The sequence below is a fragment of the Moschus berezovskii genome, chromosome X (genome assembly GCF_049115385.1).
Source record: "Moschus berezovskii isolate FMDL1 chromosome X, NW_MosBer_1.0, whole genome shotgun sequence".
In the NCBI taxonomy this organism is placed as follows: domain Eukaryota; kingdom Metazoa; phylum Chordata; class Mammalia; order Artiodactyla; family Moschidae; genus Moschus; species Moschus berezovskii.
In genome coordinates this window covers 136,025,808-136,048,659 of record NC_142488.1, presented here as the reverse complement: position 1 = coordinate 136,048,659, position 22,852 = coordinate 136,025,808, and positions in this window count along the sequence as shown.

Sequence of the window (22,852 nt, the reverse complement as noted above, 5' to 3'; positions counted from 1 at the left end):
ACCAAAACAGATCTAATAGAAGACAGAATCTGTGATATGGAAGTAAGGAAAGTTAAATTTATCCAACAGAAGAGAACAGCAACAACAAAGAATGGAAAAGAATGAAAAAAAAAACCTAATTGACCTATGGGAATCAATCAAAATAAACAATTTTGTGAATTATTGGAATTCCAGAAGGAGGTAAAAGGATGAGGGGTCAAATGGCTTTATAAAAGAAATAATGGCTGAGTATTTCCCAAATCTGGAAATAGAGTTAGATACTTGAGCTCACAAATCTCATTGGTCACTATACAAATACGACATCCTCTCTGTAAGCACACCTAACCACTTCTACTTTGGCATTGCCTGCTTCAAATTAACTTTTGTTCAAGTAAACTATTAAGAAAAAAATCAGAGAAAGATCTTCTCCAAGACAATGATAATAAAACTGTCAGAAATTTTTAAGAAGCAATTAAGCAGCAAAAGATAAAAAGCTTGAAACTTACAAGAGAACACCATAAAATTATCAGCAGATTCCTCAGTAGAAACCATGAAAGCAGAGTTGGATGATATATTCAAAGTGCTGAAAAAGAAAAAAAAAAAAAAACTCTGCCAATCAGGGATGCTCTATCTGGCAAAGTTATTCTTCAGAAATGAAGAACTTTCTCAGATAAACAAAGCTCTTGGAATTAATCTCAACTGGATCTACCTTACATGAAATGCTGAAATGAATTATTCAAGTTGAAATGAAATGATACTAGTTAGTAATATTAAAACATATAAAAACATCTAATACACTGGTAAAGGTAAATAAATAGTTAAATACCGAATATTGTAAAATTGTAATATAATGGCATATTAACCATTTAACTCTAGTATAAAAGTTAAAGGATAAATACTGAATTTAACTACACCTACACCTGTTAATGAATATTCAATTTAAAAAGTAGTAAACTGTGAAATGAAAACAAAAATGGTTAAGAATAAAAGGGTAGAGTTTTCGTATTGATATAAGTTATCAACATAAAATAGATTATTATTATTATATAAGATATTGTATGCAAGCCTCATGGTATCCACGAGGCAAAAACCTATAAGAGATACATCAAAGATGAAAGGAATCCAGGCATATTACTGTTAAAAAAATAATCAACTCAAAAAGGAAGAAAACAAGAAAGGAAGAAACCAACAAGGCAGCTACAAAACAGCAAAAAAAATAATTAGTAGGATGGCATTAGTAAGTCCTTGTGCATGCTTAGTCGCTTGAGTCATGTCCAACTCTTTGTAACCCTCATGGATTGTAACCCACTAGGCTCCTCTGTCTATGGGATTCTCCAGGCAAGAATACTGGACAGGGTTGCCATGCCCTCCTCTGGGGAATCTTCCCAACCCAGAAATCAAACCCAGGTCTTATGCATTGCAGGTGGATTCTTTACCAGCTGAGCCACTTGGGAAGTCCACTAAGTCCTTACCTATTAATAATTATCCCAAGTGAATATGAGATAAATTCTCCCATGAAATGGAGAGTGTGGCTGTATGGAAAAAGTAACAAGAACAAATTTTTTACTACCTACAAGAGATTTACTTCAGATTTATGGATACAAATAGCCTCCAAGTGAAGGGATGAATAAAAACCATATTTCATGTAAGTGGAAATGAGAAGAGAGCTGAGTAGCTATCCTTATATCAGCCAAAATAAACTTTCAGTGGAATATGTTAGCAAGAGACAAAGATGGTTATTACATAGTGATAAAGGAATCAATTCATCAAAATATATAACAACTGTAAATGTATCTGCACCCAATACTGTGGTACCTAAATATATTAAGCAAATGCTAACAGACTTGAAGAGAGAAGTAGACAACAATACAGTAACAGTAAGGGGCTTCAATACCCCACTTTCAATATCCTGACAGAATGTACTTGGACCATACTTTAGGTCAAATGGACCAAACAGATATATAGAAAGCATTCTATCCAATAGTTTCATAATATATGTTCTTTGCAAGCACATAAAGAACACAGTCCAAGACAGAACATAAAGAGGTCATAAAACAAGTCATCAAGTTTCAAATCACATCAAGTATCTTTTGTAACTGCGATAGTACAAAACTAGAAATCAATAACATGAGGAGAGCTGGAAAATTCATAGATACGCAGAAATTAAAATAACAATCTTAAATAATCATTAGGACAAAGAAGAAATCAAAAAATAAAAAAAAAATTATGAACAAGTGAAATTGAAAATACAATATACCAAAACCTATGGGATACAGCAAAAGCAGTTCTAAAAAGGAATTTTATGGTCATAATGCCAACATTAAAAATAAAAAGAGATAAATCTCAAATAATCTTTCACATCTTCCCTACGGAAAACAGTGTTGAACACAAGGGTGAATATACCCTTTTTAAACAGTGCTTTCATTTTTTTCTGGATATATATACCCAAAAGCGGAAATGCTGGATCATACGGTAGTTCTATTTTTAGTTTTTTGAGGAATGTCCATACTGTTTTCCATAGTGGCTGCATCAATTTAGATTCCCACTGACAGTGTAGGAGGGTTCTCTTTTCTCTACATCCTCAAAAACATTCAATACTTGTAGACTTTTTGATGATAGCCATTCTGACTGGTGTGAGGTGATACTTCATTTTTATTTGCATTTATCCAATAATTAGCAATGTTGAACATCTTTTCATGTTCGTGTTAGCCCATCTATATCTCTTTTTGGGAAAATGTCTATTCAGCTCTTCTACCAATTTTTTGTTATATTGAGCTACAAGAGCTGTTTATATATTTGGAATATTAACCCCTTGCCAGTCATATCATTTGAAATATTTTCTCCCATACTGTAAGTTATGTTTTCATTTTATTGACCATTTACTTTGCTGTGAAAAAGCTTTTAAATTTACTAAGGTCCCATTTTTAAATTTTTTCTTTTATTTTTTCTTCCTTAAGAGACAGAGAAAAATAATACTGCTATGATTTGCGTCAAAGAGTGTCCCGCTTATTTCCTCTTCCAAGAGTTTTATGGCTTCAGGTCTTACATTTAGGTCTTTAAACGTTTTTGAGTTTATTTTTGTGTGTGGTATGAGGAAATGTTCTACTTTAACTGTTTTATATGTAGCTGTCCAATAAATACGAAAGTAACGTAAGTGTCCAATCAGATGAATGGATAAAGAAGATGCGGTGTATGTGCGTGTGTGTGTGTGTGTGTGTGTGTGTACATACATATGGAATATTAATCAGCCACAAAGAAGAACAAAATTTTGCAATTTACAGCAATGTAGATGGACCTAGAGAATATTATGGCTAGTGAAATAAGTCAGACAAAAAAGACAAAAGCTGTATGATAGCATTTATATATGGAATCTAAAAATTAACACAAATAAATGTATCTAGCAGAACAGAAACAGACTTACAGTTACAGAAAACAAACTAGCCGTACAAAAGGGAAGGGGAGGAGGTAGGTAGGGTGTATGGGATTAAGAAGTATAGACTACTATGTATAAAATAGATAAATAGCAAGGATATATTATAGAGTACATGAAATTATAGCCATTGTCTTATAGAATATTCATTGGAAGGACTGATGCTGAAGCTGAAACTCCAATATTTTGGCCAACTGATGAGAAGAACTGACTAATTTGAAAAGACCCTGATGCTGGGAAAGATTGAAGGCAGGAGGAGAAGGGGACTACAGAGAGTGACTCAATGGACATGAGTTTGAGAAAACTCTGGGAGTTGGTGATGGACAGGGAGGCCAGCTATGCTGCAGTCCATGGGGTCGCAAAGAGTTGGACATGACTGAGCAACTGAACTGAACTTTTAATGGAGTAAAGACTATAAACATACTAAATCATTATGCTGTACATTTAAAAAAAATATAATATTGTAACTCAGCTTTACTCCAATAAAATTCCTAACTTTATGCCTCAAGGAGCTAGAAAATAAGAACAAAATAAACCCAAAGTGGACATTAAGAAAGAAACAACAATTAAAATGAAAAAAGCTATGACCAACCTAGACAGCATATTGAAAAGCAGAGACATTACTTTGCCAACAAACGTCCGTCTATTCAAAGCTATGGTTTTTCCAGTGGTCATGTATGGATGTGAGAGTTGGACTATAAAGAAAGCTGAGTGCTGAAGAACTGATGCTTTTGAACTGTGGTGTTGGAGAAGACTCTTGAAAGTCCCTTGGACTGCAAGGAGATTCAACCAGTCCATCTTAAAGGAAATCAGTCCTGACTATTCATTGGAAGGACTGATGATGAAACTGAAATTCCAAAACTTTGGCCACCTTAGGCGAAGAACCGACTCATTGGAAAAGACCCTGATGCTGGGAAAGACAGCAGGAGAAGAAGATGACAGAGGATGAGATGGTTTGATGGCATCACTGATGCAATGGACATGACTTTGAGTGGGCTCTCGAGTTGGTGATGGACAGGGAGGCCTGGTGTGCTGCAGTCCATGGGGTTGCAAAGAGTCGGACATGACTGAGTGACTGAACTGAACTGAACAACAGACAATGCAGAAATACAAAGAATTATAAGAGATTTTTATGAACAACTATATGGCAATAAAATGAATAACCTGGAAGAAATTGACAGACTCTAAAAAGTTCAATCTTCCACCTCTGAATCAAGAAGACATAGAAATTATGAACAACCCAAGTACAAGCACTAAAACTGAAGCTGTGATCAAAAATCTCCCAAAAAACAAAATCCTAGGACCAGATGGCTTCACACAAGAATTCTATCAAACATTTAGAGAAGAGTTAATGCCTATCCTTCTAAAACTCTTTAAAAAAATTGCAGAGGAAGGAACACTTCCAAACTCATTCTACAAGGCTGCCATCACCCTGATACCAAAGCCAGACAAGGACAAAAAGAAAAAAACAACAACAACAACTATAGGCCAATATCACTGATGAACATAGACGTAAAAATCCTCAACAAAATTTTAGCAAACAGAATTCAGCAACATATGAAAAAGCTCATTCACCATGATCTAGTTGGGTTTATTCCAGGAATGCAAGGATTCTTCAATATACACAAATCAATCACTGTGATACACGATATTAACAAATTGAAAGATAAAAACCATATGATAATCTCAATAGATGCAGAAAAAGCCTTTGACAAAATTCAGTACCCATTTATGATTAAAACTCTTCAAAAAATGGGCATAGAAGAAACCTGTCTGAATACAATAAAGGTCATATGTGATAAGCCTACAGCAAACATTATTCCAAATGGTGAAAAACTGAAAGCATTCTCCCTAAGATCATGAAAAAGACAAGGGTGTCCACTTTCACTACTATTTTTCAATGTAGTTCTGAAAGTACTAGCTACAGCAATCAAAGAAAAAGAAATAAAAGTGATCCAGATAGAAAAGGAGAAGTAAAGCTATCCCTGTTCGCACATGACATGATACTATACATAGAAAACCCTAAAGATAATATCAGAAAATTACTAGACCTAATCAGTGAATTTAGCAAAGTTGAAGGATACAAAATCAATACGTGTACAGAAATCACTTGCATTTCTATATACTAACAATGAAAAATCAGAAAGAGAAATTAAGGAATCAATCCCATTCACCATTGCAAAAGAATTAAATATCTAGGAATAGACTTGCTTAACGAGAGAGAAGAACTGTACAAAGAAAATTATAAGAAACTAATGAAAGAAATAAAAAATGACATAAACAGATGGACAGATATTCCATGTTCCTGGGTAGGTAGAAACAATATTGTAAAAATTACTATACTACCAAACACAATCTATAGATTCAACGGTATCCCTTTCAAATTACCAATGGCATTTTTCACAAAACAAGAAAAAAATATTTCACAATTCATATGAAAACACAAAGACCCTGAATAGCTAAAGCAATCTTGAGGAAGAAGAATGGAACTGGAAGAATCAACCTTCCTGACTTCAGAATATACTACAAAGCTACAGTCATCAAGAAAATATGGTACTGGCACAAAAACAGAAATATAGACATATTGAACAAGATAGAAAGTGCAGAAATAAACCCGTGCACCCACGGGTACCTTATTTTATATGAATGAAGCAAAAATATACAATGGGGCAAAGACAGAATCTTCAATAAATGACGCTGGGAAAACTGGACAGTTCAGTTCAGTTCGGTCGCTCAGTCGTGTCTGACTCATTGTGACCCCAAGAATCACACCATGCCAGGCCTCCCTGTCCATCACCAACTCCCAGAGTTCACTCAAACCCATGTCCATCGAGTCGGTGATGCCATCCAGCCATCTCATTCTCTGTCATACCGTTCTCCTCCTGCCCCGAATCCCTCCCAGCATCAGAATCTTCTCCAGCGAGTCAACTCGTCGCATGAGGTGGCCAAAGTATTGGAGTTTCAGCTTTAGCATCAGTCCTTCCAATGAACACCCAGGATTGATCTCCTCTAGAATGGACTGGTTGGATCTCCTTGCAGTCCAAGGGACTCTCAAGAGTCTTCTCCAGCACCAGAGTTCAAAAGCATCAACTCTTCGGTGATCAGCTTTCTTCACAGTCCAACTCTCACATCCATACATGACCACGGGAAAAACCTTACCCTTGACTAGACGGACCTTGGTTGGCTAAGTAATGTCTCTGCTTTTTAATACGCTGTCTAGGTTGGTCATAAGTTTCCTTCCAAGGAGTAAGCGTCTTTTAATTTCCTGGCTGCAATCAGCATCTGCAGTGGTTTTGGAGCCCAAAAAAATAAAGTATGACACTGTTTCCACTGTTTTCCCATCTATTTCCCATGAAGTGATGGGACCAGATGCCATGATCTCAGTTTTCCGAATGTTGAGCTTCTAGCCAAGCTTTTCACTCTCCTCTTGCACTTTCATCAAGAGACGTTTTAGTTCCTCTTCACTTTCTGCCATAAGGGTGGTGTCATCTGCATATGTGAGGTTATTGATATTTCTCCCGGCAATCTTGATTCCAGCTTGTGCTTCTTCCAGCCCAGCATTCCTCATGATGTTCTCTGCATAGAAGTTAAATAAGCAGGGTGACAATATACAACCTTGACGTACTCCTTTTCCTATTTGGAACCAGTCTGTTGTTCCATGATCACTTCTTACTGTTGCTTCCTGACCTGCATACAGATTTCTCAAGAGGCAGGTCAGGTGGTCTGGTATTCCCATCTCTTTCAGAATGTTTCACAGTCTATTGTGATCCACACAGTCAAAGGCTTTGGCAATGTCAATGAAGCAGAAATAGATGTTTTTCTGGAACTCTCTTGCTTTTTCCATGATCCAGGGGATGTTGGCAATTTGATCTCTGGTTCCTCTGCCTTTTCTAAAACAAGCTTGAACATCTGGAATTTCACGGTTCACATATTGCTGAAGCCTGGCTTGGAGAATTTTGAGCATGACTTTACTAGTGTGTGAGATGAGTGCAATTGTACGGTTGTTTGAGCATTCTTTGGCATTGCCTTTCTTTGGGATTGGAATGAAGACTGACATTTTTCAGTTCTGTGGCCACTGCTGAGTTTTCCAAATTTGCTGGCATATTGAGTGCAGCACTTTCACAGCATCATCTTAAGGCAGTAGGTATTGAGAAGGGGCATCAGAGGGCAGACACACTGAAATCATAATCACAGAAAACTAATTGATCTAATCTTATAGGGAAAACTGGACAGCTACATGTAAAAGAATAAAATTAGAACACTTCCTAACATCATACACAAAGGCAAACTCAAAATGCATTAAAGACCTAAATATAAGGCCAGAAACTATAAAACTCTTAGTGGAAAATATAGACAGAACTCTCAATGACATAAATCAAAGCAAGTTCCTCTATGACCCACCTCCTAGAGTTATTGAAATAAAAACAAAAGGAAACAAGTGAGACCTGACTAAACTTAAACGCTTTTGCACAGCAAAGGAAACTATAAGCAAGGTGAAAAGACAACCCTCAGAATGGGAGAAAATAATAGCAAATGAAACAACTGACAAAGGATCAATTTACAAAATATACAATTAGCTCATACAACTCAAAACAGAAAAACAAACAACCCAATCAAAAAGTGGGAAAAAGACCTAAACAGACATTTCTCCAAAGAAGACATACAGATGGCTAACAAACTTATGAAAAGATGCTCAGCATCTCTCATTATTAGAGAAATGCAAATCAAAACTACAATGAGATATCACCTCACACCAGTCAGAATGGCCATCACCAAACGGTCTATAAACAATAAATGCTGGAGAGGGTGTGGAGGAAAGGGAACCCTCTTGCACTGTTGGTGGGAATGTAGATTGATACAGTCACTATGGAAGACGGTATGGAGATTCCTTAAGAAACTAGGAATAAAACCAGCATATGACCCAGCAATACCACTCCTAGCCATATACCCTAAGGAAACCAAAATAGAAAAAGATACATGTATCCCATTGTTCATTACAGCACTATTTAAAATAGCTAGAACATGGAAGAAACCTAGATGTCCATCAACAGATGAATGGACAAAGAAGTCGTGGTACATGTACACAATGGACTATTACTCAGCCATAAAAAGAACGCCTTTGAGTCAGTTCTAATGAGGTGGATGAACCTAGAACCTATTATACATTTAAGTAAGTAAGAAAGAGAATAATAAATATCATATTCTAATGCATATATACAGAATCTAGTAAAATGTTATTGAACAATTTACTTATAGGGCAGCAAGGGAGAAACACATAGAGAATAGATTTATGGACATGTGTAGAGGGGAGGAGAGGGTGAGGTATATGAAAAGAGTAACATGGAAACTTACATTACCACATGTAAAATAGATAGCCAACTGGAATTTGCTGTATGGCCCAAAAAACTCAAACATGAGCTCTGTATCAACCTAGAGGGGTGTGATGGGGAGGGAGATGGGAGGGAGGTTCAAAAGAGAGTATGCATATATGCATACCTATGTTCACATTTGACAGAATACAACAAAATTCTTTAAAACAATTATCCTTCAATTAAAAAAAAATTATTGAAAAAGAAAAAAGTCATGCCCCAAATCTTCCTTTTCTTCAACATGATTCCCTCCATGACCCTCTCTCAATGCTTGTCCTGCTTCTGGTACAAATAAGTCACTAAATGCACATTTAAGGCTTATCATAGTCTGAGAATCATTTTTGGTGAAAACCAATATTTGGGGGAAAAATAAAAGAGACAACAAAGATAAGGGCAGAAATAAAATAAACAGAAACCAGGAAAACAAAAGGAAATGTTGACAAAACCAAGAACCGTCTTTTTAAAGATAAAAAGTTGACAGTTCAATGGCTAGACTAATTAAGGAAAATAAAACTAAATAAATAAAATCTGAAATGAAAGAGAGGACAAAATTCAACATCTACTTATGATGAAAACTCTCAATGATTTGGATATAGAAGGAATATACCTCAGCATAATGAAGTTCACACATGAGAAAAACAACTGATACCATATTCAATGGTGAAAGAGTGAAAGCCTTCCCTCTTATATTAGGAATAAGACAAGGGTTCCAATTCTCACCATTCAGGTTCAACACAGTCCTGGGGATCCGAGCTAAAGGAAGTAAGAGTGAAGAGATATTTGCTTCATTTATGCATGAAAAGGATGCATATCAAATATCCAAACAACTCTTTCAAATATGTGAGACAAATAACAAAAGACAAAGGGGCAAAGTCTATGAATAGGCAATTCACAAAAGGGGAAATGTGGTTGATTCTTGTTATTTGTGATATTTACATTCCATGAAGCTGCTTAAGACACTGCATTAGTGAATAGTGAGCCATTGCTCCTAGAGGAATTACAGGGTCAGGTTCCTTCAGGACTCCAGTCACAGCATTTAATCAAGTGATTCATACATAACCTTGTTATATGTGGGTTTCTATTTAAAGACTAATTTGAAATATATATTTCTTACAAATAATTTACTGACTATTTCTTTATAATAAAACACTAGCCAAAGGGTTTAACATTTTCCTGACATTTTCCTAACATTTTCCTAACATGACTGTAATTTTGTTTTGGTTTCTGCCTTACAATAAGCTATGAAATATGCTTTTATTTCATCAGACATCATATGAATATCTGCATCAATCTAAAAATTTAGCAATTTTTAAAATCTTTTCTGTAAGTTCATCATTCAGAAAAGATGCTAGTTAGAACATGTTTGAGTATAGTTTAGAGTCCAGAAATTAGTAGGCATTCAGCAATCATTTTATTGATTATATATAAATATATATATATATATATATATATATATATATATACTTTTTTAAAGCAAGTAACTAAACAGTCATAAATGGGCCTTACTCTTATAAAATTACTACGTGGCCATACCAATGTATCCTTACCATGATCACTGGATACCTGAGTGTTCACTGGTTAGATTGATGAAATGAAACCCTCTACAAGATGCTGAAATATTAAGAATGCACCCTTGAGATGCACACACACAGAATATACATTCACATATATAAGTGTATACACACACAAAGTAGTTGACCTTGGATATCAAGAGTATGAGTGATTTTTCCCATTATTTTACTCTTCTGTATGTTCTAAATATTCATATGCAATAATAATAGCTAACATGTAAAAGGTTTCCATGTGCCAGATATTGTTCAGAGTATTTCCTGTGCATTATCTTATTTAATCCTCCCCTGAACTCATAAGGTGAGTAATATTATTTTTGCCATTTTATACATCAATGAAATTGAGGCACTGAGAAATTACTTTTCCAAAGGTCACACAACCATTATGTGCCAGAAATGGACTGATTTCACATCAGAATCCATGCTCTCAAATTCTACGTTATACTTTCTTTCTAAAAAGCATAAAGTTTTTTTTTTAAAAAAACTAATAGATCAACTACTAATAGATCAACTACTAATAGATCAACTGCAACTAATAGATCTCCTACAATGCTTACATTGTATACATTACTGGAATCTCATTTACATTTCCAGGTATTTATCAGAGAATCTAGTTTTGATTGGGCTTCTCTACAGAATAAAATCTTTGATGTTTTATAGAAACAATGCAGAAAAGGGCTGTTCGTGTGCGTCCAACAAATGTCTCTAGAATACAGGAGGAAACCCGAACTGTAGGTGGATCTGAGAGGAATAATGTTGGTCACAAAAAGTAAGAGGCTTCTTTTATGTCTTCTATTTTATTGTTAACATGAGTATTTTATATTCCACAAAAAGTTACACCTTTTAAAATATAAATTTATTTTAAACCACCCATGAAACTGCTTTAAAACCTCTCCCCCCCTGGAATGTCCAAGTAAACTGATTCAAAGAAGTGATATCATGTATATTCTGTCGCTTTGCAGTCTATATGCTACATGGCACACGTCTGAATTTTAAAAAGAGTGGTTGAGAGGATTCCTAAACTTTCCATTCCTTTATGATTTCTATGTATAATGACTATTTGCTTTCAAGGTCGTTTGCTATTTGTTCTCTTTCCCTTACCCGCACCAAATGGTAAACTATACTTTGGTGAAAATCATTAGGTATTATGCCCTTTTTTGTCATTCAAGGTGTTTCTTAGTTGATTCTCAATCAAATTCATAAATTGTCCCTTACCCTACCATCCACAAATTCATATTCTTGCCATTTAATGAACATACCATGCAATGCCATCCCTCTTTGGTTTTGCCTCTATTATCGCTATTTTAAAGTGTATTTTTTTCTTGTTTCTCTGTAATTTTATTTATTTTTATTTTTTATTGGAGCCTAATTACTTTACAATATTATAATGGTTGGCTTTGCATACATTGACATGAATCCACCCTGGGTGTACATGAGTTCCCCTTGTTGAACACTCTCTCCCACCTCCCTCCTCCCCGTATCCTCCCTCCTCCTCCGGATCATCCCCGTGCACCAGCCCTGAACATCCCGTATCATGCATCGAACCTGGACTGGTGATTCGTTTCATATATGATAATACACATGCTTCAAAGCCATTCTCCCAAATCATCCCAACCTCACCCTCTCCCACAGAGTCCCAAAGACTGTTCTATACATCTGTGTCTCTTTTGCTGTCTCGTATAAAGGGTTAAGGTTACCATCATTCTAAATTCCATATATATGCGTTCAGTTCAGTTAACTTCAGTCGCTCAGGTGTGTCCGACTTTTTGTAACCCCATGAATCACAGAATGCAAGGCCTCCCTGTCCATCACCAACTCCAGGAGTTCACTCAAACTCATGTCCATCGAATCAGTCATGACATTCAGCCATCTCATTCACTGTCTTCCCCATCTCCTCCCGCCCTCAATCACTTACAAAATCAGAGTATTTCCAGTGAGTCAACTTGTCGCATGAGGTGGCCAAAGTATTGGAGATTCAGCTTTAGCATCAGTCCTTCCAATGAACACCCAGGACTGACCTCCTTGAGAATGGACAGGTTGGATCTCCCTGCAGTCCAAAGTAATCTCAAGAGGCTTCTCCAGCACCACAGTTCAAAAGCATCAACTCTTCGGTGATAAGCTTTCTTCAAAGTTCAACTCTCACATCCATACATGACCATGGGTAAAACCATACCCATGACTAGACGGACCTTGGTTGGCAATGTCTCTGCTTTTTAATATGCTATATATGTTGATCATAACTTTCCTTCCAAGGAACAAGTGTGTTTAAATTTCATGGCTGCAATCAGCATCCGCAGTGATTTTGGAGCCCCCAAAAATAAAGTCTGACACTGTTTCCACTGTTTCCCCAACTATTTCCCATGAAGTGACGGGACCAGATGCCATGATCTTTGTTTTCTGAATGTTGAGCTTCAAGCCAACTTTTTCACTCTCCTCTTTCACTTTCATCAAGAGGCTTTTGAGTTCCTCTTCACTTTCTGCATAAGGGTGGTGTCATCTGCATATCTAAGGTTATTGATATCTCTCCCAGCAATCTTGATTCCAGCTTGTGCTTCTTCCAGCCCAGCGTTCCTCATGATGTACTCTGCATATAAGTTAAATAAGCAAGGTGACAATATTCAGCCTTGACGGACTCCGTTTCCTATTTGGAACCAGTCTGTTTTTCCATGTCCAGTTCTAACTGTTGCATCCTGACCTGCATACAGGTTTCTCAAGAGGCAGGTCAGGTGGTCTGGGATTCCCATCTCTTTCAGAATTTTTCCACAGTTTCTTGTGATCCACACAGTCAAAGGCTTTGGCATAGTCAATGAAGCAGAAATAGATGATTTTCTGGAACTCTCTTGCTTTCTCCATGATCCAGCGGATGTTGGCAATTTGATCTCTGGTGCCTCTGCCTTTTCTAAAACAAGCTTGAACATCTGGAAGTTCACGGTTCACATATTGCTGAGGCCTGGCTTGGAGAATTTTGAGCATGACTTTACTAGCGTGTGAGATGAGTGCAATTGTGCAGTAGTTTGAGCATTCTTTTGCATTGCCTTTCTTTGGGATTGGAATGAAAACTGACCTTTTCCAGTCCTGTGGCCACTGCTGAGTTTTCCAAATTTGCTGGCATATTGAGTGCCGCACTTTCACAGCATCACCTTTCAGGACTTGAAATAGCTCAACTTGTATTTCATCACCTCCACTACCTTTGTTCGTAGTGATGCTTTCTAAGGCCCACTTGACTTCACATTCCAAGATGTCTGGCTCAAGGTCAGTGATCATGACATCGTGATTACCTTGTTCATGAAGATCTTTTTTGTACAGTTCTTCTGTGTATTCTTGCCACCTCTTCTTAATATCTTCTGCTTCTGTTGCTGCTGCTAAGTCACTTCAGTCGTGTCCGACTCCGCGTGACCCCATAGACGGAAGCCCACCAGGCTCCCCCGTCCCTGGGATTCTCCAGGCAAGAACAATGGAGTGGGTTGCCGTTAGGTCCATATAATTTCTGTCCTTTATCGAGCCCATTTTTGCATGAAATGTTCCCTTGTATCTCTAATTTTCTTGAAGAGATCTATTGTTTTTCATATTCTGTTGATTTCCTCTCTTTATTTGCATTGATCGCTGAGGAAGGTTTTCTTATATCTCCTTGCTATTCTTTGGAACTCTGCATTCAGATGCTTATATCTTTCCTTTTCTCCTTTGCTTTTCGCTACTCTTCTTTTCACAGCTATTTGTAAGGCCTCCTCAGACAGCCATTTTGCTATTTTGCATTTCTATTCCATGGAGATGTTATTGGACCCTGTCTCCTGTACAATGTCATGAACCTCCGTCCATATTACATCAGGCACTCTATCCATCAGATCTAGTCCCTTAAATCTATTTCTCACTTCCACTGTATAATCCTAAAGTATTTGATTTAGGTCATATCTGAAAGGTCTATTGGTTTTCCCTACTTTCTTCAATTTAAGTCTGAATTTGGCAATAAGCAGTTCATGATCTGAGCCACAGTCAGCTCCTGGTCTTGCTTTTGCTAACTATATAGAGCTTCTTCATCTTTGGCTCTAAAGAACCTAATCAATCTGATTTCGGTGTTGACCATCTGCTGATGTCCATGTGTAGAGTCTTCTCTTGTGTTGTTGGAAGAGGGTGTTTGCTATGACAAGTGTTTTCACTTGGCAAAACTCTATTAGCCTTTGCCCTGCTTCATTTCGTGCTCCAAGGCCAAATTTGCCTGTTATCCCAGGTGTTTCTTGACTTCCTACTTTTGCATTCCAGTCCCCTATAATAAAAAGTACATCTTTTTTGGGTGTTAGTACTAAAAGTTAAGTTTTCATAGAAGTGTTCAACTTCGGCTTCTTCAGCATTACTGGTTGGGGCATAGGCTTGGATTACTGTAATATTGAATGGTTTACCTTGGAAACGAACAGAAATCATTCTGTCGTTTTTAAGACTGCATCCAAGTACTGCATTTCAGACGCTTTTGTTGACCCTGATGGCTACTCCATTTCTTCTAAGGGATTCCTGCCCACAGTAGTAGATATAATGGTCATCTGAGTTAAATTCACCTATTCCAATCCATTTTAGTTCACTGATTCCTAGAATGTCCAAATTCACTCTTGCCATCCCCTGTTTGACCACTTCCAGTTTGCCTTGATTCATGGACCTAACATTCCAAGTTCCTATGCAATATTGCTCTTTACAGCATCGGACCTTGCTTCTATCACCAATCACATCCACAATTGGGTATATATTTTGCTTTTGCGTTAGTATACTGTATTGGTGTTTTTCTTTCTGGCTTATTTCACTCTGTATAATAGGCTCCAATTTCATCCAACTCATTAGAACTGATTCAAATGCATTCTTTTTGATGCCTGAATAATACTCCTTTGTGTATATGTACTAAAGCTTTCTTATCCATTCTTCTGCAGATGGATATCTAGGTTGCTTTCATGTCCTCACTATTATAAACAGTGCTGCAATGAACATTGGAGTACATGTGTTTCTTTCAATTCTAGTTTCCTCGGTGTGTATGCCCAGGAGTGCGATTGCTGGGTCATATGGCAGTTCTATTTCCAGTTTTTTGAGGTATCTCCAGACTGTTCTCCACAGTGGCTGTATTAGTTTGCATTCACACCAACAGTGTAAGAGGGTTCCCTTTTCTCCACACCCTCTCCAGCATTTATTACATGTAGACTTTTGGATAGCAGCCATTCTGACTGGTGGGAAATGGTACCTCATTGTGGTTTTGATTTGCATTTCTCTGATTATGAGGGATGTTGAGCATTTTTTCATTTGTTTGTTAGCCATCTGTATGCCTTCTTTGGAGAAATGCCTGTTTAGTTCTTTGGCCCAATTTTTGATTGTTTCGTTTATTTTTCTGGAATTGAGCTGCAGGAGCTTCGTGTATATTGTGGAGATTAATTCTTTGTCAGTTGTTTCATTTGGTATTATTTTCTCCCATTCTGAAGGCTGTCATTTCACGTTGCTTATAGTTTCCTTTGCTGTGCAGAAGATTTTGATTTTAATTGGGTCCTATTTGTTGATTTTTGCTTTTATTTCCAAAATTCTGAGAGGTGGGTCTTGGAGGATCCTGCTATGATTTATGTCAGAGAGTGTTTTGCCTATGTTTTCTCTGGGAGTTTTATAGTTTCTGGTCTTACATTTAGCTCTCTAATCCATTTTGAGGTTATTTTTGTGTATGGTGTTAGGGAGTGTTCTAGTTTCATTCTTTTACAATTGGCTGACCAGTTTTCCCAACACCACTTGTTAAAGAGACTGTCTTTTCTCCATTTTATAGTCTTGCCTTCTTTGTCAAAGATAAGGTGTCCATAGGTGCGTGGATTTATCTCTGGGCTTTCTATTTTGCTCCATTGATCTATATTTCTGTCTTTATGCCAGTACCATACTGTCTTGATGACTGTGGCTTTGTAGGAGAGCCTGAAGTCCGGCAAGTTAATTCCCCCAGTTCCATTCATCTTCCTGAAGATTGCTTTGGCTATGCGAGTTTTTTTGTATTTCCATACAAATTGTGAGATTATTTGTTCTAGCTCTACGAAAAATATTGGTAACTTGATAGGGATTGCATTGAATGTATAAATTACTTTGGGTAGTATACTCATTTTCACAATATTAATTCTTCCAATCCACAAACACGGTATATTTCTCCATCTATCACTATCCTCTTTGATTACTTTCACTAGTGTTTTATAGTTTTCTATGTACAAGTCTTTTATTTCTTTACGTAGATATATTCCAAAGTATTCAATGCTTTTCATTGCAAAAGTGAATGGAATAGTTTCTTTAATTTCTCTTTCTATTTTCTCATTGTTAGCGTATAGGAATGCAAGGGATTTCTGTGTGTTGATTTTATATCCTGCAAATTTCTGTATTTATTGATTAGCTCTAGTAATTTTCTGGTAGAGTCTTTAGGGTTTTCTGTGTAGAGGATCATGTCATCAGCGAACAGTGAAAGTTTCATTTCTTCTTTTCCAATTTGGAATCATTTATGTCTTTTTCTGCTCTGATTGCTCTGGTCTAAACTTCCAGTACTATGTTTAATAGTAGTGGTGAGAGTGGGCACCCTTTTCTTGTTCCTGACTTTAGGGGAAATGCTTTCAGTTTTTCACCATTGAGGATAATGTTTGCTGTGTGTTTGTCATATATAGCTTTTTATTATGTTGAGGTATGTCCCTTCTATTCCCACTTTCTGGAGGGATTTTTTATCATAAATCGATGTTGAATTTTGTCAAAATCTTTCTCTGCATCTATTGAGATAATCATATGATTTTTATTTTTCAGTTTGTTAATGTGGTGTATTACATTGCTTGATTTGCCGATATTGAAGAATCCTTGCATTCCTGGGATAAAGCCCTCTTGGTCATGATGTCTGATCTTCTTAATGTGTTGTTGGATTCTGATTGCTAGACTTTTGTTAAGGATTTCTGCATCTATGTTCATCAGTGATATTGGCCGGTAGTTTTCTTTTTTTGTGGGGTCTTTACCAGGTTTTGGTATTAGGGTGTTGGTGGCCTCATAGAATGAGTTTGGAAGTTTCCATTCCTCCGCAATTTTCTGGAGGAGTTTGAGTAGAATAGGTGTTATCTCTTCTCTAAATTTTTGGTAGAATTCAGTTGTGAAGCCGTCTGGACCTGGGCTTTTGTTTGCTGGAAGATTTCTGATTACAGCTTCTATTTCTGTGCTTGTGATGGGTCTGTTAAATTTTCTATTTCTTGGAGTAGGCAATGGCAAGCCATTCCAGTACTCTTGCCTGGAAAATCCCATGGACAGAGGAGCCTGGTAGGCTGCAGTCCATTGGGTCGCTATGAGTCAGACATGACTGGGCGACTTCACTTTCACTTTTCACTTTCACACATTGAAGAAGGAAATGGAAACCCACCCCAATGTTTTTGCCTGGAGAATCCCAGTGATGGGAGAGCCTGGTGGGCTGCTGTTTGTGGGGTCACACAGAGTCGGACACGACTGAAGTGACTTAGCAGCAGTAGCAGCAGTGACTATATAACATCCAGCTGAAGACTAGCAATGGGGCACTCTTTCTGCCGCCTTCTGATATCTATGTCAGAAGTTTTCTCTATCTCCTTATCCATTAATAAAACTTTATTAAATGAAAAAAAATATTTTTTTTCTCTTTCTTCCTGGTGCAGTTTTAGAAAGTTGTACTTTGCTAAGAATTTGTCCATTTCTTCTAAGTTATTCATTTTATTGCCATATAATTGCTGATAGTATTCTATAATAATCCTTTGTATTTCTGTGTTGTCGGTTGTGATCTCTCCGTTTTCATTTCTAATTTTATTGATTTGGTTCTTCTCCCTTTGTTTCTTGATGAGTCTGGCTAGTGGTTTGTCAATTTTATTTTCCTTCTCAAAGAACCAGCTTTTGGCTTTGTTGATTTTTGCTACCGTCTCTTTTGTTTCTTTTGCAATTATTTCTGCCCTAATTTTTAAGATTTCTTTCCATCTACTAACCCTGTGGTTCTTAATTTCTTCCTTTTCTAATTTATTTAGATGTAGAGTTAGGATATTTAGTTGACTTTTTCTTGTTTCTTGAGGTGTGCCTGTATTGCTATGAACCTTCCCCTTAGCACAGCTTTTACAGTGTCCCAGAGGTTTTGGGTTGTTGTGTTTTCATTTTCATTCATTTCTGTGCATATTTTTATTTGTCTTTTGATTTCTTCTATGATTTGTTTATTGTTCAGCAACGTGTTGTTCAGCCTCCATATCTTGGCATTTTTAATAGTTTTTCTCCTGTAATTGAGATCTAATCTCACTGCATTGTGGTCAGAAAAGATGCTTGGAATGATATCAATTTTTTTGAATTTACCAAGGCTAGATTTATAGCCCAGGATGTGATCTATCCTGGAAAAGGTTCCGTGTCCGTGTGCGCTTGAGAAAAAGTTAAAATTCATTGTTTTGGGGTGAAATGTCCTATAGAGATCTATTAGGTCTAGGTGGTCTATTGTATCATTTAAAGTTTGTGTTTCCTTGTTAATTTTCTGTTTAGTTGATCTATCCATAGGTGTGAGTGGGGTATTAAAGTCTCCCACTATTATTGCTTTGTTGTTAATTTCCCCTTTCACACTCGTCAGTAATTATCTTACATATTGCAGTGCTCCTATGTTGGGTGCATAAATAATTATAATTGTTATATCTTTTTCTTGGATTGATGCTTTGATCATTAAGTAGTTTCCTACTTTGTCTCTTTTCACAGCCTTTGTTTTAAAATCTACTTTATCTGATATGAGTATTCCTACTCCTGCTTTCTTTTGGTCTCTGTTTGCGTGGAATATCTTTTTCCAGCCCTTCGCTTTCAGTCTGTATGTGTCCCTCGTTTTGAGGGGGGTCTCTTGTAGACAATATATATAGGGGTCTTGTTTTTGTATTCATTCAGCCAGCCTTTGTCCTTTGGTCGGGGCATTCAACACATTTACATTTAAGGTCATTATTGATATGTATGATCCCGTTGCAATTTTTCTTTATTGTTTTGGGTTTGAGTTTATATAACATTTCTGTGATTCCTGTCTAGAGAAGATCCTTTAGTATATGTTGGAGAGCTAGTTTGGTTCACGACCAAGATAGTCACGATAATGTGATCACTGACCTAGAGCCAGACATCTTGGAATGTGAAGTCAAGTGGGCCTTAGAAAGCATCACTATGAACAAAGTTAGTGTTGGTGATGGAATTCCAGTTGAGCTATTTCAAATCTTGAAAGATGATGCTGTGAAAATGCGGCACTCAATATGCCAGCAAATTTGGAAAACTCAGCAGTGGCCAGACGACTGGAAAATGTCAGTCTTCATTCCAATCCCAAAGAAAGGCAATGCCAAAGAATGCTCAAACTACCACACAAATGCACTCATCTCACATGCTAGTAAAATCATGCTCAAAATTCTCCAAGCCAGGCTTCAGCAATATGTGAACCGTGAACTCCCAGATGTTCAAGCAGGTTTTAGAAAAGGCAGAGAAACCAGAGATCAAATTGCCAACATCCGCTGAATCATGGAGAAAGCAAGAGAGTTCCAGAAGAGCATCTATTTCTGCTTCATCGACTATGCCAAAGCCTTTGACTGTGTGGATCACAAGAAACTGGAAAATTCTGAAAGAGATGGGAATATCAGACCACCTGACCTGCCCCTTGAGAAACCTGTATGCAGGTCAGGAAGCAACAGTCAGAACTGTACATGGAACAACAGACTGGTTCCAAATAGGAAAAGGTGTACGTCAAGGTTGTATATTGTCACCTTGTTTATTTAACTTCTATGCAGAGTACATCATGAGGAATGCTGGCCTGGAAGAACACAAGCTTGAATCAAGTTTGCTGGGAGATATATCAATAACCTCATATATACAGATGACACCACCCTTATGGCAGAAAGTGAAGAGGAACTAAAATGCCTCTTGATGAAAGTGAAAGAGGAGAGTGAAAAGGTTGGCTTGAAGCTCAACATTCAGAAAACAAAGATCATGGCATCTGGTCCCATCACTTCATGAGAAATAGATGGGTAACAGTGGAAACAGTGTCAGACTTTATTTTTTTTGGGCTCCAAAATCACTGCAGATGCTGATTGCAACCAGGAAATTAAAAGACGCTTACTCCTTGGAATTAAAGTTATGACCAACCTTGATAGTATATTAAAAAGCAGAGACATTACTTTGCCAACCAAGGTCCGTCTAGTCAAGGCTATGGTTTTTCCCGTGGTCATGTATGGATGTGAGAGTTGGACTGTGAAGAAAGCTGATCGCCGAAGAATTGATGCTTCTGAACTGTGGTGTTGGAGAAGACTCTTGAGAGTCCCTTGGACTGCAAGGAAATCCAACCAGTCCATTCTAAAGGAGATCAATCCTGAGTGTTCATTGGAAGGACTTATGCTAAAGCTGAAACTGCAGTACTTTGGCCACCTCATTCGACGAGTTAACTCTCTGGAAAAGACTCTGATGCTGGGAAGGGTTGGGGGCGGAAGGAGAAGGGGATGACAGAGAATGAGATGGCTGGATGGCATCACCGACTCTGTGGATATGAGTTTGAGTGAACTCCGGGAGTTGGTGATGGACAGGGAGGCCTGGCGTGTTGTGATTCATGGGGTCACGGAGAGTCGGACACAACTGAGCGACTGAACTGAACTGAATGGAAGCTTTTGATTTCTCTTTCATATTTGAATGATATCCTTGCTGCGTATAGTAATCTGGGCTGCAGTTTACTTTCTTTCATCACTTTAATTATGTTTTGCCATTCCCTCCTGCCTGAGAAGTTTCTGTTAAATGATCAGCTGTTATCCTTATGGGAATCCCCTTGTGTGTTATTTGTTGCTTTTCCCTTGCTGCTTTTAATATTCGTTCTTTGTGTTTGATCTTTGTTAATTTGGTTAATGTGTGTCTTGGAGTATTTCGCATTGGCTTTATCTTGTTAGGGACTTTCTGGATTTCTTGGACTTGGGTGATAATTTTCTTCCCCATTTTAGGGAAATTTTCAACTATTATCTCCTCAAGTATTCTCTCATGGTCTTTTTTTTTCATCTTCTTCTTCTGGGACTCCTATGATTCGAAATATGGGGCGTTTAACATTGTCCCAGAGGTCTCTAATATTTTCCTAATTTCTTTTAATTCATTTTTCTTTCTGCGTCTCTGTTTCATTTATTTCTACAATTCTATCTTCTAGCTCACTTATCCTTTCTTCTGCCTCCATTATTCTACTGTTTGTTCCCTCGAGAGTGTTTCTGATCTCATCTATTGCATTATTCATTGTATATTGACTCATTTTTATTTCCTCTAATTCCTTATTAAACATTTCTTCCATCTTCTCAATCCTTTTCTCCAGGTTATTTATCTATAACTCCATTTTGCTTTCCAGATTTTGAATCATTTTCACAATTAAAATTTGAAAGTCTTTATCAGGTAGGTTTTCTATATCTTCCTCTTTTGTTTGTGTTGTTAGGCATTTATCCTGTTCCCTTACTTGCTGGGTATTTCTCTGTGTATTCATCTTGCTTATATTACTGTGCTTGGGGTGGCCTTTCCATCTTCTGACAGTTTGTGGATTTCTCTTTATTATGTAGTTTCCTCGCTGTGGGTGGGGTTGGACGGGTGACTTGTCAAGGTTCTCTGGTTAGGGAAGCTTGTGTCAGTGTTCTGGTGGGTGGAGCTGGATTTCTTCTCTCTTGAGTGAAATGAAGTGTCCAGTAATGAGTTTGAGATGTCAGTGGGTTTGGAGTGGCTTTGGCCAGCCTGTATATTGAAACTCAGAGCTATTATCCTCTGTTGCTGGAGAATTTGTGTGGTATGTCTTTCTCAATAACTTGTTGACCCTTGGGTGGTGCCTGGTTTCAGTGTTTGTATGGAGGAATTTGATGAGCACCTATCAATTAATGTTCCCTGGAACAGGAGGTCTCTGGTGTTCTCCGGATTTCGCCTTAAACCTCTGCCTCTGGTTTTCAGTCTTATTCTTGCAGTAGGCTCAAGACTTCTCCATTTGTTACTTCCAAGGCAGTACCTTCTGTTAAAGCTCTTCTGTTTGCTGGTATCTTCAGTGTCTAATTCCCGTCCTTACACCAGGGGTGGTGGTGCACACTTTTTCCGGCTCACTTGTTCAGTCCTGCTGTGGGGAAGGAGGAACGCTGCTAGCAAATATCACTGGCGTCTGTGCGGAGTGGTTGCAGTGTCTTAGCTACACTGAGATTGCTCCCACTCATGTCGTGTGTGCTTTCCCTGTTTATGCTGCTCAGGCTCTAAGTTGCTCTGCCAGGAGCTGTTTGCATCGGCGCTAGGTTGCATGCACTTCCCAAGTCTGAGCAGCTCAGGTTCAGGTACTCAGGTACTCCACAAAGGTGCAGACTTAGTTGGGCCTGCATTTTGTGCCTTCCCCGGTCCGAGCAGCTCAGGTGACCAGGCATTTTGAGAGCACAGTCGCTGTGACTTATCACCTCCCCGGTCCCTGCCGCTCAGTTTTCTGGGTGTACAACAGGCGCACCTTCTCAGGCGGATATTGACTGGCCTGAACCCAAGAAGTCTTGGTT